This window comes from Epinephelus fuscoguttatus, linkage group LG20, assembly GCF_011397635.1.
Source record: "Epinephelus fuscoguttatus linkage group LG20, E.fuscoguttatus.final_Chr_v1".
Classification (NCBI taxonomy): Eukaryota; Metazoa; Chordata; class Actinopteri; order Perciformes; family Serranidae; genus Epinephelus; species Epinephelus fuscoguttatus.
In genome coordinates this window covers 12227417-12242065 of record NC_064771.1, presented here as the reverse complement: position 1 = coordinate 12242065, position 14649 = coordinate 12227417, and the positions used below count along the sequence as shown (strand labels likewise).

The window sequence follows — 14649 nt, the reverse complement described above, 5'->3', positions numbered from 1 at the left end:
TTCCTCTGCTTATATGAAGCCAGGATAAATCACACATAAGACTTGAAATGCTATTTTGTGTAGGCTTTATTGTCTACACAGTTTATTGTTTCTTTTTTGCTATATTAAAGTAAATAAAAGCTTCATTTCTACTGAGGGAAATGGTTTCAGCTTTCATTTCTGGAGAGGTTCCAGGGAGCTGCATAGGCACCATACCTATGGCGTAGGCTCTGCGTCGTCATAGAGTCTACGCCATAGGTATGGTTTTGACGAGGAACTGTGAATCCTGCTTAAGGCTAAACATTTGCTGGCTCTCGCTTTATATTTATCACACACACATAAGATTAGTATTGATCTCTCATTGAAATCTTGGTAAAAAAAAGTGCACACAGTTAGTCTTATATTCCTTCAATAATCACAACCAAGGTGTTTGGGTAGAATTAGATGGTGATGGCAAGATAACACACCAATAATGCAAAACTAACACTTTCAGGTGCATTGGGCATAGGTGTAGATTTCAGGAGGGATGCAAGGGACCCATCCCCCTCAAAATTTAGAAAATGTACATAAAGAAACTATGCCCTTGCATGTCTACCATATCGGCAGGAATGCTAGCAGCCATTAGCTCTGCTGAGGACGGACTGCAGCACTTTTCCATACTGTATTTTCAGGATTTTGTTTTCAATCATCCAATGAATACATGCTCAGTTTTGGACCAAACACTTAGGTGAAAGTGAAAGAACACTTTGTCCAGGTATGACAGGTATGTGAAAAAGCAGTGGAACACTTTAGCAAAAATCCTGAAGGCTAACAGATCAGTGGATTAGTTGGTTAATTCATCAGTCGCAGTCCCAAAAGATTCAGAACATTCTCTCTCAGCATGTCAGACAACACAGCTTATCAGACAGGACAGGGCAATATTTTCATGTATTCTTTATTTTGGGAACATAACACAACAATGACAGAACTGTCTGAATACTGTCAAACGTCATTCACAGAGGAACAACCTCCTTCAGGTTGAACTGGTTTAACACACTGATGGCTCAGCCGATTACACAGTTCTTTGACTAACACCCATGACAGCTATTTATGTTCAGCAAACAGAATAGGATGTAAAACATTTATTCATGCCTTATGTTATTAAAATAAGTAAAACATCACCCATAAGCACTTTTCAAACCAAGACAGAAGAAAATCTCCATAATTTTTGTTTTAATTCTATAATGAGGAAATGCTTTGAACTTTAACATTTTTATTGCTTATTCAAAGACATTATCTACAGTTAAAAAAAGATAAAACAGAACAGTCGTCCCATGTGCCCCAAAATTAAACAAAATAGAATAAGAAAAACAAATTTTTCAGCCAAACTGATTGATTTTGAAAATTTCTGATTTGTGCTGAGGCAAGTCCAGAGAACACTTCAACCAAAGAAAATATTCAGTTGCAGGCACAAATGGATTAAAACGCATAAAAAACACTACACATACTGGTTGAAGATAAAACAAGAACAAGAAATTAAGAAATGTGCAATGGTTAGTGATGCCTGGCCCAAAATACAAAACTTTAAATAGCAGATAAGAAGTTGAAAAAAAACTTATAATAGACCTACCTATTACCTATTACTTCTAAAAGAAGGTGCCAAAAACAAAGACAAAAACTCTAATGGACGCAAAACTGAATGCATGAACTGATTGAAGGAATAAAAGTTGTCCTTTGAGTCCAAGTGAAATTAAAACTAAATAGCTCACTACAGTGTGCATATCTAAAATTTGAATAAAATAAATCAAAAACCAAAACTGGAAAATTTGTATTTTATGTTTAAGACATGTTAGCTTTCCTGCTTTGAGGTCCAGTGTGTATGATTTAGGGGAAACTATTGGCAGAATGGTATATAATATCTATGACTATGTATTTATTAGTTTTTATCACCTGAAAACAGAAAAATGTTTTTGTCACCTTAGAATGAGCTGTTATCTACAGTGGGTAGAGTGGTTCCTCTTCCACTGAGTCCGCAATGTTGTTCTACAGTAGCCCAATGTGGACAAATGAAACACTGGCTCTAGATAGGACCAGTCACATTTTCGTGTCAGCCTCTGTAGCTCTTCTAAATGTTTGCACACAGGAAAGCATTCAGTTCTGCAACCTCACCACTAGATGCCGCTAACTACAACACACTGGACCTTTAAGTCTCCTTTTTATCTCGCTTACACACACCTTGTCCTGAACCTTTGCTTGTTGAATGAGTGACAAAACGAATATTCAACTGGGAAAAGTGCACTGCTGACACCAGCTTGCAGGCTACATAACTAATAAGCTTCTGTAAATTTGCCTGCAAATGTCACTTGGGTCTGGTTTGATACTGGTGTGGTCCTTACTCCTCAGCACCACTAACAACACACCATCTGTCCATGACATGTAGGCCACAGTGCAAGTTTGTTTACTTTGTCAGGCTGTTCTCATGCACTGTTCATACATTTATCTATAAAAAGTAACGCAACACAATTTGTATATAACCCACATAATTATGAGCCAGTAATTAGTGTATACCAAGTAATCGTGAAGGTTGCGATCATGTGACCAATGTGCTGACAGGAGCAAAGAATGAAGTAGTATATAAACTGAATGTCCACGTGAAGAGGCAGGCTGGGGTGGTGTATGGGTCAAACAATAAAGGACTTAGCCGCAAGAGACTGCTGTTTAGAACCGTGTGAAACTAAGTGAACTCTGAATAATTTCATGGTACGTCATCACAATGTTTCTTTTCCTAAACCTTTCCTACATAACTTTACATTAAGTAGATAACATTTGGGGGACACTAATTTGTTAAATGTCATATGAACTGCTGTATCTGCATTTTCGGAAGAAATTGCACTGTTGTTTGAGGATACATTGACTTTAGCCCCGTTTCCACCAAGCAGTATGGTACAGTTCAGTTTAGTTCGGTGCGCTTTTTTTCCGTTTCCACTGTGAAAAGTTGTGGATGGTACTAGTGGAACCACTCGGTACTAAAAGGTGGAGCTGTGAACACTGCAGTCCGATACATTGGTCAATAGCGGACAGTCTGCTCAGGGCTGAGTTGTGACTGGTTTTGAAGCTTATGTAACCACTGTTCATAATGTTACATAAATTATTAAAATATAACTATAAAAAAAAGGATGTTTTGCTGGAGTCAGAGAAAAAATAACTTAATTCACTGGGCCGACTGCTGGTGACTTTTAAGGGTGGAATGTTTACAGTTTGTTATTCGGTGTATGAGTTGACGACATGAATCCCTCAACACACCTTAAATATCACTGTGACACTTTTCGTAATGAGTGGATCTTCAAGCATTTAAAAATATAAATTAATTTCATCGAGTTATGTGAACTGCATATATTCTAATCCTCATTCTGAGGGGAAAAAAAGCATTGCAGTGCGTCATTCCTGTGGGCTCTGGCAACACTAAACCCCTGAGCTTGCTTTAGAAGGACTCATAGCACAACCTGCTATTTAATTGAGACTCCCACTGCAGCCTGTTTTATTTTGTTCTCAAAATGTCTGCGCGCAACTCCAGCCTGCAAGCTAGAGTCCATCAAACAGAGACACAACATATTTTTTTCCTCACAAAAAGTCCCTGAGCGTATTTCTCATCTTTGCAAACTCATGAACAGTTTTCTCACACTGCAAGGCGGAATCTGTGATACAGGTTCTCAACTTTGCGTCACTCTCAGCCGTTGAAGTGATTCGGGTGATACTGATAATGAAGGTTAATAGCTCCCTCACTTTCCTCAGAGTCGCATCCATAACTTCCCTGCTGTTTCCTGCCTGTTGAGCTGTTTGCCTGAGAAGCTGCTGAAGTTGTCTTGTTTCTGACAGACCTCTTCTTGCTTGTTGTCTAGTTGTAGTCAATAATGAGGACGATTTTTCCTCCAACTCCTCAGACAACGCCTTAATTTCTTCCAGGACATCCTTTAGTAGTTCAGCGATTGTCAGGAATTCTCTTCCAAACCCCTCCACAGTTTTCAAATTTATTTTCTCTGTCTGTAACTGGGTTGCATTTGCTGTAATGACAGCTGCACCTCCACCAATTGCTGCAGCGCCCCCTACCATTGCCATTCTTTCAGCTCCTGATAATCCCCCTGCTAACAAAGCTGCAGCTGCGGCCACAATGCCAAGAGCTCCCAAAACTGCCCCGCTCATTCTGGTGATGTTTGTGGTTTTCTGCATCTCATTTACCTTTGCAGCAATTGCACTTAGCTCGTTTGCTATGTCTTGCATTCTTTCTTTCCTATGGTCATACAGTTCAATAAATAATCTCCCATTGTCATCTAGTCTCTGCAGGAGATCAGACAAAGGAGGTGGTAGTGTGATGCCTCTTGAGGCCATTTTCGGGAAGACTCCTATCAATCAGGTGTCGAAACCAAAGATCTGTGATCTAAGATCTATGGTTAAACTCAGTGAGCTACAGGCGAAAGAGACCTGTGTTTCAGTCCGCTGGCTGTTTGTATTGATTGTTGTTCAGGGCCTTCACAGCACCAGCCTGTAATTTGAAAGGGGGCTGTTAGTTACACTTTCACCAATATGCAGCTACCATTTTCATAATTTCGCACATATTTTGAGAAATAATACAAACACCTTTTAGTACAATCAAACACAATTCAACAAAGAATACACAACAACAAAAGTGGCACAGCTGCTTTCATGGGTTTAGACTTACAGAGAAAAGTTATGTTGCATTCGATATTCACACTGCTGCTTCAGATGTTCTTTTTTCTGCAATCCTTTGAACGCTGAAAGATAAAATACAGAACAGACATTAGAGATGGTATCAATATTTCATTTTAACATGCTAACATAGAAGAAAAATGTGGCAAAGTAAATGAAACATGCATTAAATATTACCTTGTTTTTGACAGGGAAGGAAGGACAAGGCAACAGTTAAAAATAAATATCCTCAGCATAGGAAAATCCCGGGGGGACGGTGGGGGGCGGTCCCTTCTTTGGAAAAATGGGGAATTGCCCAACCCACAATATATCATTTGAGGAAACCATACAATTTTAAACTTTATAATAATAAAAACTTAAAGCACTTGTGCCAATTACACACGCAACACGATGCATTTATAACTTTAAAATTTCCCCCTCATCTGCCTCACAATGGTTTGGTCTGTCGCTTGGCAGGACTGACTGTGGATCAGTGGGAGTGTGTCAGAATAGAGGAAACTGAACTCCAGTAAGTACTTTGCAAAAGTTCACTTAAAACAAGAGACATGTCGGACACCTTTATTTACTTGTACTTTTCAACAGAATAAAACACGTTAACAGTTGTAACCAGACAGCGTGTTGTTCGCTTCATTACCTTGCAGTTGAATCTTCTGTGTGAATGTAGCAGTCATAGTAAAAGCATATTTAAGTTGTCCTACATTCAGAGGCATAATTACTCAACTTATTTTGAGAGAAGCCAGAGAAATATTTCAGTTTATTGTCCCCCCCAACAATGAAATGGAATTTCCGCCCTTGATCTTCAGTGCAGTGGATAACACGTTTTGTGTAAAATATTTTTGTTTGACTGAGTGGGGTTGTTCATTGAGGGATTTATTCTGCCTATAAACTTGCATTTATTTAGAGATTTATATTCATGTGAAGCATTGTAGCAGAGATAAAATGACACTTATTGAATGACCACATGAATATATAATGACAAGATAAATTCAAACTGAAACTATCTTCATTGTGATTTTCAGTCTTTGTAATAAGAAAAACGACACCCATATTTGATGTACATTGCCACTTACTAGTCATTCTTGGTAATGCAGGTTGAACATATTAAAAACCTTTATATAGGGTCTACTGTATTAAGAAGGGATGCTGTTTCTAAACATTATTATTACTTTTAATATAATTGTTAAATACATTTGACCATGCTGGTTCCATTTATATGTGTTACAACAGTAAATTTGACCGCACCTTTGTTGGTCCACCCCAAAAATTGCTCTTGAGAAATACATGTTTATTATGAGTTATGAGTTAGTCTGGAACCACTCAGTTAATTGTTTATTTCCAAAAGGCGTTATCAACGGCTGCAGACCAAAGTGCCTTTGGACACAATTAGATAGACCTACAACCAATCAGAGCCATGAAACATCTGACTAAGCACTGAGTGATGGAAAAAAGTGAACAGACTACAGCGTGCAGAGATGAACTGTCCAATCATAATTTAAAAACTGTACGTCAACATCAGTTTTCACATCAGCTGCAGCCATCTTGGTTGTTATCAAAAATGCCTCAACAGAGCTAGGTTTATGCTCACCGTAGTGTCCACAGCGTGAATGAGTGTGAGCCAAAAATATTGTAATCACTTATTCCGTGTACTGTGAAGCACAAAGGCTCTTTACAAAGACGTGACTACTCAAGATTGTCTACAGAAAAAGAAAATTACTGATACATGCTTAACAGGCAACAACATTTCTAACAGCAAGAACTTAATCAAATTGGGCAAGTTAGCTGATAATAAAGGTCAGGAGACAAAAATAATTGAATTAAAATGGCTTACATGATGGTTCATCCTCTCCATAGTCTGCCTTTTCATAAAATACTTTCACTTTATGTACAAAGCTCTCTGTCTCTACAGCTCACACCTTGCTCCTTATGTAAAACATTTCAGTCACATGACTCTGTTGACACACATACCACTATTCATCCATCAAACCCGGTTTCAATATAAAACAGAAAGTAAAACAGTAAGTGCTCAGAGTGTCATCTGGCATATGTGCTCGGAGCTGTGGAGTCTCACTGTCTCCTTCATTCTTTTTCCATGTGGGAAACCAAAAAAACGCAACCTGCGGTTTTTAAGGTTCCCACGACCATCGTGTGACACACTGGAGCAGTTTACACAGCAGTGTCTCCCTATCTTCAAGTGGGAATCAGGAACACAATAACTTCTGATCACAACAAGCCGGTTCTGGCGGTATGCTTTCAAAATGGCAGAAGAGGGCCCAAAGGGGGCGCGGCGCGGTGTTGTGACGACATCTCCTCAAGCCTAATAGGACAGACATCACTCAAAGCAAAATGTATAAAAGAGGTCTCTCCAACACAGAGAAATGTTCACAATGCACTCTAGGCACCACAGACGACTGCCTCCACTCCATATGGCTCTGCTCACCCATACAACACTTTTGGCTTCAGGAAACAGAGAAACTTTCCTCAATCTTGGGTTGCAGCATTCCCCCCTCCCCCTCATTATGCATACTTGGCAACTTATCATCAGTTGAACTTTCACTAAAACACACAAAACCCACACTAGTTGCCCTAGCTATTGCCAAGAAAGTCATCCTTACAAACTGGAAAACCAAGCAAACAATAAATATCAATCACTGGTTGAACTTACTGACAGAACATGCATGTATATCAATGGAAAAAATAACTGCTTCTCTAAAAAACACAAATGTCACATATTCTGAAAACCTGGACTCCACTTATCACAAATCTCAATTTCAATGTTGCCTGTTAGCGAATGCCACTAAACTAAACCAAACCATGTCTCCACACATGCAGACAAATACATGCCATACACTCAACATTTCACTCTGCACGCACGCACACACACAGATGGAGGAGACTTGTGCGGCGGTGTGTCTGTGTCACTCTGCAGTTACATCTCCAAAACACTAGTCAGCGGTGGGTTTCTGTGAAGTGCTGTAAAGTTTAGTTGACTCAAAACACACCCAAAACACACATTAAACACACATTAAACATGACTTGATAGCAACGGTTTCAAACACAAGTACACAAATTGGCTTCACTATAACTCGCAGCATTCACAGACAAACACATTTTCTCCACAAATACAACATGCTAACATTATTAGCACAAGCCTACGGCATTTTACACTGTAGAAATTAGCCTAGTGGCTAGCAGAATTTTCCTCTACTCATATAAGCCAGGGACAACATCAACATTTAACAAAGATAACGTTACAAAATTTGGCTCCATTACAACTCACAAGACTCACTGACAAAACAACTGTCTTGTATTAAACACGTTTTCCAAACAAATGTAACATGCTATCGTTATTAGCGCCAGCATTTTACATTCTATAAATTAGCCTAGCGACTAGCTCAGATTTCCTCTGCTTATATGAAGCCAGGATAAATCACACATAAGACTTGAAATGCTATTTTGTGTAGGCTTTATTGTCTACACAGTTTATTGTTTCTTTTTTGCTATATAAGTAAATAAATGCTTCATTTCTACTGAGGGAAATGGTTTCAGCTTTCATTTCTGGAGAGGTTCCAGGGAGCTGCATAGGCACCATACCTATGGCGTAGGCTCTGCGTCGTCATAGAGTCTACGCCATAGGTATGGTTTTGACGAGGAACTGTGAATCCTGCTTAAGGCTAAACATTTGCTGGCTCTCGCTTTATATTTATCACACACACATAAGATTAGTATTGACCTCTCATTGAAATCTTGGTAAAAAAAAAAAGTGCACACAGTTAGTCTAATATTCCTTCAATAATCACAACCAAGGTGTTTGGGTAGAATTAGATGGTGATGGCAAGATAACACACCAATAATGCAAAACTAACACTTTCAGGTGCATTGGGCATAGGTGTAGATTTCAGGAGGGATGCAAGGGACCCATCCCCCTCAAAATTTAGAAAATGTACATAAAGAAACTATGCCCTTGCATGTCTACCATATCGGCAGGAATGCTAGCAGCCATTAGCTCTGCTGAGAGCGGACTGCAGCACTTTTCTGTACTGTATTTTCAGGATTTTGTTTTCAATCATCCAATGAATACATGCTCAGTTTTGGACCAAACACTTAGGTGAAAGTGAAAGAACACTTTGTCCAGGTATGACAGGTATGTGAAAAAGCAGTGGAACACTTTAGCAAAAATCCTGAAGGCTAACAGATCAGTGGATTAGTTGGTTAATTTATCAGTCGCAGTCCCAAAAGATTCAGAACATTCTCTCTCAGCATGTCAGACAACACAGCTAATCAGACAGGACAGGGCAATATTTTCATGTATTCTTTATTTTGGGAACATAACACAACAATGACAGAACTGTCTGAATACTGTCAAACGTCATTCACAGAGGAACAACCTCCTTCAGGTTGAACTGGTTTAACACACTGATGGCTCAGCCGATTACACACTTCCTGCCTTATGTTATTAAAATAAGTAAAACATCACCCATAAGCACTTTTCAAACCAAGACAGAAGAAAATCTCCTCCATATTTTTTGTTTTAATTCTATAATGAGGAAATGTTTTGAACTTCAACATTCTCATGTGCCCAAACATTAAACATAACATGATAAGAAAAAATCTGTGTTGCCAAACCGTTTGACTAATTTTGAAAATTTCTGATTCTTCCACCAAAACAACCCAAACAAACAAACAAACAAAAAAAAAACCAAGAAAAAAAATAATAAGTGTCAGTTGCAGGCAGAAATGAGTTAAAACACACAAAAAACAATGCACATACTGGTTGAAGATAAACCAATAAACAAATACAAAAATGTGCAATGGTTAGTGCTGCCTGGCCCAAAATACAAATATTTAAATAGTAGAAAAAAGTAGAAAAAACTCTTTTTAATAGGCCTACCTATTATCTTTTCTAAAAGAAGGTGCCGAAAACAAAGACAAAAAGTCTAACAGACTGAAAACTGAATGCATGAACTGATTGAAGGAATAAAAGTTGTCCTTTGAGTCCAAGTGAAATTAAAACTAAATAACTCACTACAGTGTGCATATCTAACATTTTGATGAAATAAATCAAAAACCAAAAGTGAAAAATTTGTATTTTATGTTTAAGACATGTTAGCTTTCCTGCTTTGAGGTCCAGTGTGTATGATTTAGGGGAAACTATTGGCAGAATGGTATATAATATCTATGACTGTGTATTTATTAGTTTTTATCACCTGAAAACAGAAAAATGTTTTTGTCACCTTAGAATGAGCTGTTATCTACAGTGGGTAGAGTGGTTCCTCTTCCACTGAGTCCGCAATGTTGTTCTACAGTAGCCCAGTGTGGACAAATGAAACACTGGCTCTAGATAGGACCAGTCACATTTTCGTGTCAGCCATGACATGCAGGCCACAGTGCAAGTTTGTTTACTTTGTCAGGCTGTTCTCATACACTGTTCATACATTTATCTATAAAAAGTAACGCAACACAATTTGTATATAACCCACATAATTATGAGCCAGTAATTAGTGTATACCAAGTAATCGTGAAGGTTGCGATCATGTGACCAATGTGCTGACAGGAGCAAAGAATGAAGTAGTATATAAACTGAATGTCCACGTGAAGAGGCAGGCTGGGGTGGTGTATGGGTCAAACAACAAAGGACTTTACTGCAAGAGACTGCTGTTCGGTAGTGCTACTTTGTTTTATATCATACAAACTGTTTTATCTGCATTTTCGGAAGATATTGAACTGCTGTATGAGGATACATCGACTTTGTCTCTGGTTCTCCTGCTGGGGCTCAGCCTGCAGGCTTAAGTCAATCAAACAGAGACATGACACACCCCTCGACACAGCTGAGACAAAACGATTAATTCCTGATTTTTATCCCAAAGACCAACAATACATTTACAAAACATGTTTCCATTATTTTTTCACTACTCTGATTGAATATGACTTTAAGTCTTTAAGAGCAAGTTGCGCTAAAACTGACGCTGTGTCCAACCAATAAACTAGGCTGGTGATATTTGTCCTTTTTCCAATGACTCTATTTTGAATACTCCTATACTGCTTGCATTTCCTCAAAGTCCCTGAGCGTATTTCTCATCTTTGCAAACTCATGAACAGTTTTCTCACACTGCAAGGCGGAATCTGTGATACAGTTTCTCAACTTTGCGTCACTCTCAGCCGTTGAAGTGATTCGGGTGATACTGATAATGAAGGTTAATAGCTCCATCACTTTCCTCAGAGTCGCACCCATAACTTCCCTGCTGTTTCCTGCCTGTTGAGCTGTTTGCCTGAGAAGCTGCTGAAGTTGTCTTGTTTCCGACAGACCTCTTCTTGCTTGTTGTCTAGTTGTAGTCAATAATGAGGACGATTTTTCCTCCAACTCCTCAGACAATGCCTTAATTTCTTCCAGGACATCCTTTAGTAGTTCGACGATTGTCATGAATTCTCTTCCCAACCCCTCCACGGTTTCTAAACTTATTTTCTCTGTCTGTAACTGGGTTGCATTTGCTGTAATGACAGCTACACCTCCACCAATTGCTGCAGCGCCCCCTACCATTGCCATTCTTACAGCTCCTTCGCTGGCCGATCGTCCTGTTAACAAAGCTGCAGCTGCAGCCACAATGCCAAGAGCTCCCAAAACTGCCCCGCTCATTCTGGTTGTGTTTGTGGTTTTCTGCATCTCATTTACCTCTCTAGCTATTGCATTTAGCTCGTTTGCTATGTCTTGCATTCTTTCTTTCCTATGGTCATACAGTTCAATAAATAATCTCCCAGTGTGACTTAGTCTCCGTAGGAGATCAGACAAAAGAGGTGGTAGTCTGATGCCTCTTGAGGCCATTTTCGGGAAGACTCCTATCAATCAGGTGTCGAAACCAAAGATCTGTGATCTAAGATCTATGGTTAAACTCAGTGAGCTACAGGCGAAAGAGACCTGTGTTTCAGTCCGCTGGCTGTTTGTATTGATTGTTGTTCAGGACCTTCACAGCAGCAGCCTGTAATTTGAAAGGGGGCTGTTAGTTACACTTTCACCAATATGCAGCTACCATTTTCATTATTTCACACATATTTTGAGAAATAATACAAACACCTTTTAGTACAATCAAACATAATTCGACAAAGAATACACAACAACAAAAGTGGCACAGCTGCTTTCATGGTTTAGACTTACAGAGAAAAGTTATGTTGCATTCAGAATTCACACTGCTGCTTCAGATGTTCTTTTTTCTGCAATCCTTTGAACGCTGAAAGATAAAATACAGAACAGACATTAGAGATGGTATCAATATTTCATTTTAACATGCTAATGTAGATGAAAAATGTGGCAAAGTGCAAAGTAAACAAAACAGTCTGCAGTAAATATTACCTTGTTGTTGTCACGTCTAAATTGTTTTATCACAATGTCATCTTTTCATTCTCAGGAGGACAAGGAAGCAGTTAAAAATAGATATCCTCAGTGCAGCAGATAATCGTCATTGACGCAGAAATCTAGATGAGGTAAGCAGAGACAATAGATAAGCCACAAAGCTGTTGCAAAGTACTTGATTCTCCAACCTGCCATCTTGGTTGTTAACAAAAATGCGCTCACCGTAGTGTCCACAGCGTGAATGTGTGTGAGCCAAAAATATTGTAATCACTTATTTCATATACTGTGAAGCACAAAGGCTCTACAAGTTGTCAGTCATCATATCAAACTTGCCCCCATATTATATAAATGAATATGAGTAGTGCGAGCTGGCTCAGGCTGACTGGAAATCTGTCTGAACAGGATGGGGACCAGACGCATCTGCCAGAGCAAATAAAACATGAGCTTGCAGATATGCCTGGTTCCTGTGCTAATTTGACAGTGTTTTAGCAGGATCCACTGGCTGTTCAGAGCACTTTATTGATCACTAAATCTGAACAAAGGTCTGTACAGATTCCTGTGGCTTCACAGATTTTCAGGATTTTTTCAAATATCATTATTATTAACAAAACGAACAGCACTTTGCCAAAGAACACTGTTAATAAGAAACATACTATCTTTTCTTTTTATCCTTTGACAGAAAATTTAGGTTTTGAAATTTTCTGTCTCTGGTGCCTCCCAGTGGTGATACCGAAAATGACACTGCCCCAACCTTCATTTTGATAGTTTAATTTACAAACAAAGCAAATACCATAAGAATAATGTAAAAGATTCTATAATCAAATAATTTTTACACAGTGATTTAAAAAAAAAATGTCTTCTTACTTAACTTAACTTCCCAACTCCACTGAATTTCTTGGATATTTGGGGAACAGTGTGCTCTCAAAATGAAGAACACTGGCATCTATGGGCACACTTATCTTTACAAAGACGTGATTGGCTGAACAGCAGAAATAGAAAAATATTAATTACTGATACATGCTTAACAGGCAACAACATATAACAGCAAGAACTTAATCAAATTGAGCAAGTTAGTGTATAATTGAGGTCAGGAGACAAAAATAATTGAATTAAAATGGCTTACATGATGGTTCATCCTCTCCATAGTCTTAGCCTTTTCATAAAATACTTTCACTTTATGTACAAAGCTCTCTGTCTCTACAGCTCACACCTTGCTCCTTATGTAAAACATTTCAGTCACATGACTCTGTTGATACACATACCACTATTCATCCATCAAACCCGGTTTCAATATAAAACAGAAAGTAAAACAGTAAGTGCTCATCTGGCAGCCAGGTTTGTTCACTTAAATGAATACAGAATCCTAAAAACAGATTGAGGTAAACTTAAGCTAGAAATGTACAAAAGATGTCTAATAAATAACACAAGAGGGGGAAAAGTGTTTAACTAAAGCAGTCAACCATCTTTTGGCTAAATGCTGCTGAGGTTAGATCTAACTCGCTCTCATTCCCAGGTTGTCAAATATCAACACTATCCCTTACTTTGGCATCTCATAGCAACGCACCAGGCATGCTTTAGTGTCTCTATGTGCCGCACAGCTGAAACATATTGTAATTTGTGGTCAATGTTTGGTTTGGGCAACAAAACTACTCAGTAAGGTTTAGAAAAAAAGACATGTTGGGTTAAAAGTTTGTTGTGTAACATCACATCAATACGTCTTGTGAGTGACGTCAGTGTACGACGACCATACCAACGTCGTGAGGTTATGTTAAAAATGTGATGAACTGTGGTCCTCTGCATTAAAGTTTGGTTTGGTTTGACCCATCCACCTCCCTTCCTCCCACCCCTTTTTTGCTCTTTATACCTCATTAGTTGAATTCAGAGTCATATATTGCTGTGGATGGGTTTAAGTTGGAGTTAGTGGGGCATCGGTGGCTTAGTGGTAGAGCAGGTGCCCCATATACAAGGCTGTCGCCGCAGCGGCCTGGGTTCGAGTCCAGCCTGTGGCCCTTTGCTGCATGTCTCTCTCTCTCCCCCCTTCACTGTCCTGTCAATTAAAGGCAAAAAATATCTTTAAATTGGAGTTAGTGCATCTCATAAAGACACTAAAGGGTGTGTGTAGCATGAATATCACATGCAGAGGGGCGTGACAAGGTGGCGGTGTTTGACCTAGGAATGAGAACAGGCTGATCAAGAGGAACAAGAGGAGAGAGGCCACACTGCCGATTTGTTAAATCAGGGGTTGACAAGTTTGAACATACAATAGTGTGACCATGTTTTGATTTCCAAAAAAGAGGACATTCGGCCGGCCACGACATAGCCTACTTAAATGATACTCGCAGTTTACTCAAAGATGCCTTATCATTTTAATATATTTAAAATTTATATGTATGGATAGAAAATTCAGTTATATTATAAAATAATATCTCTCAAAGACAAAAATTCAGATAGGCCCCAATAGGGACACATACACACACTAGAGCGTGGCGATCTGAGCTCGACGGTACCCGACGGGTCGGGCCGGTTTGGTCAAACACGGAGGTCTCCCTCTCCGCACGCCCAGCCTGTAACCGTAACCACTGTGTGACACAAACTCAGTGCTTTGGTCATTAAATAATGTCGGG

At 39.0% G+C, this 14649-nt stretch overlaps 1 long non-coding RNA gene across 4 annotated transcripts; it reads right to left on the bottom strand.

Moving 5' to 3' along the window:
- Nucleotides 1-897: 897 nt before the first annotated feature.
- LOC125881048 (uncharacterized) lies at nt 898-13199 on the bottom strand. 4 transcript variants are annotated; one of them, XR_007448196.1, is made up of 5 exons: nt 13149-13199; nt 12890-13004; nt 12026-12147; nt 11831-11903; nt 898-4498 (listed from the first exon to the last, which is right to left on the bottom strand). It is a non-coding gene; the product is annotated as an uncharacterized LOC125881048 (long non-coding RNA). The 4 variants fall into 4 exon arrangements; XR_007448194.1 differs by having other exon boundaries at nt 12026-13004; XR_007448195.1 differs by lacking the exon at nt 898-4498 and adding an exon at nt 9403-11654 and having other exon boundaries at nt 12026-13004.
- Nucleotides 13200-14649: the final 1450 nt, after the last annotated feature.